This window comes from Octopus bimaculoides, chromosome 1 (genome assembly GCF_001194135.2).
Source record: "Octopus bimaculoides isolate UCB-OBI-ISO-001 chromosome 1, ASM119413v2, whole genome shotgun sequence".
Lineage (NCBI taxonomy): Eukaryota > Metazoa > Mollusca > Cephalopoda > Octopoda > Octopodidae > Octopus > Octopus bimaculoides.
Window position 1 is genome coordinate 33,163,234 of NC_068981.1, and position 2,596 is coordinate 33,165,829.

The window sequence follows — 2,596 nt, forward strand, 5'->3', positions numbered from 1 at the left end:
TATATATATATATATATATATATATATATATGTATGGATATGTGTGTGTATATGTTTGTGTGTCTGTGTTTGTCCCCCAACATCACTTGACAACCAATGCTGGTGTGTTTACATCCCCTGTAACTTAGTGGTTTGGCAAAAGAGACCGATAGAATAAGTACTAGGCTTACAAAGAATAGGTCCTGGGGTCGATTTGTTCGATTAAAGGCAGTGCTCCAGCATGGCCACAGTCAAATGACTGAAACAAGTAAAAGAGTAAAAGAGTAAAGGATAATAAGCAAAGTTGGCCTCAGCACAACATAAACTTATAAAGTATCAGAAGAAACACCACGAAGCATTTTGCCCAGCACACAAATGATTCTGCCAGTTCACCATCTTAACAATAGTAATAATAATAATAATGAAATTCTTTCTACTATAAGTACAAGGGGTTGACGTGGTCGACTAATCACCTTCTCAAAAATTTTCTGGGAAGGGATTTAGTTGACTACATCAACCCCACTGTTCAACTAATATTTATTCTATCAACCCTGAAAGGATGAAAGACAAAGTTGAAGTCAGTGGAATCTGAACTTGGAACGTAAAGCCAGAAAAAATGCCACAAAGCAAGCTAATGATTCTTCTGGCTTGGCACCTTAATAATAATGGGAATAAAAATAATAAAGAAATTGTAAAAATGTAAATCTCATTTATATTAGATTAGCTTAAGAGTTACACTCCGTGTGGACTTTTAAGCTAACTTCTGCAGAGGGTTAATTGGGCTTGCAGCTCAAAACTAAGAAGAGAGTTAAATAGCATGGCTATAATATGTCTATAATGACTATATGCTCCAGTGGTATTTGATCAGAGGTTAAGGATGGACGAGAATTAATTCTGTAATGCAATCATTCTGTTGTTCCAGTCCCAAGTTGAATTCCAACTGTTGGCCAATTTGTCCCAAAGTTCTTGTTTTGACATAAAATTCATGAAGTGAATGTCATTTATCTCCCCGCTTGATCTCTAACGTCATCTGGAAAATGCCACCAAGATGACATGAATCAACCAAGCTTTGCCTGTTGGAAATAGCAACCCAAATGCTTTTAAATCAGATCCCAATGTTGGATATTCAAGAAACAAATGAAGGGCAGATTTTCAATCCTGGGATCATCCTGATTCCAAAAATGTATAATATGTCTATCATCATCATCATCATCATCATCATCGTTTAACGTCCGCTTTCCATGCTAGCATGGGTTGGACGATTTGACTGAGGACTGGTGAAACCGGATGGCAACACCAGGCTCCAGTCTGATTTGGCAGAGTTTCTACAGCTGGATGCCCTTCCTAACGCCAACCACTCAGATGTAGAACAAATGTAGGTTGAGATACAGGGGTCCCAGACAGACAGACAGAATTTTGCTTTTATTATTAAAGAATAATTTTTTAATAGAACTTATTCTTTCTCTCTCTCATCTTTCTCTCTCCACTTCTCTCTCTCCCCCTCTCCCTCTATCTATCTCTCTTTCTCTCCATTTTTGTCAGGCATTAAATCAGTATGTTAAACTCTAAGCTAACTCTGAAGTAAACAAATGGGATTTGAGGACAATCAACCATTTGTTGTATAAGTGTAACTTTAAGTTGTATACTGTAAATGAATAAAAAACAAAGGATACAGACAGAACTTGAATGTAGTAGAGGAACTCAAATGAGATTCAAATTTGATAAATGTGAAAATATCACAATGAGGAGAAGAAAATTAATGGAAAACATATGTCATGTTAGATAAAGGAACAGAGATAAGAGAATTAGACCAAATATAAACTTACAGATATTTAGAAATTTGTGAACTAGACATGATTGTAATATTACTATACATGCACAACATGTTATTGGTTATTGTAATATTGTAATATAAACATCATCTTAACCTATTATGTTATCAAGAAAATATAACCATTGGGGATATATTTAGTGATGTCAGTAATTTATGGACACCCTATATATATATATATATATATATATATATATATATATATATATATATATATATATATATATCATCATCATCATCGTCCTCATCATTATTGTTTAACGTCCGCTTTCCATTCTGGCATGGGTTGGACAGTCTGACTGAGGGCTGGCAAGCCACAAAGCTGCACCAGGCTCCAATCTCATCTGACAATATTTCTACAGCTGGATGCCCTTCCTAATGCCAACAACTCTGAGAGTGTAGTGGGTGCTTTTTACGTCCCACCAGCATGGGGGCCAGTCAGGCGGTATTGGCATTGACCAGGTTTGAATGGTGCTTTTTACAATCCACTGGCACAGGAGCCAGTCAGGTGGCACTGGCAACTACCATACTTGAATGGGGCTTTTTACATGCCACCAGCACAGGTGCCAATCAGTCAGTACTGTCATCGGCCATGGCAATAACTTTACTTGATTCAACAGGTCTTCGCAAGCACAGTTTATTGCACAATAATTGAAGGGTACTCTTAAATGGGCCAGTTATGATGCACTAGTGTAGGCCATGGTTATGGTCTAACTTGGTTTGCTAGGTCTTCTCAATATATATATATATATATATATATATATATACAGACACACACACACATAC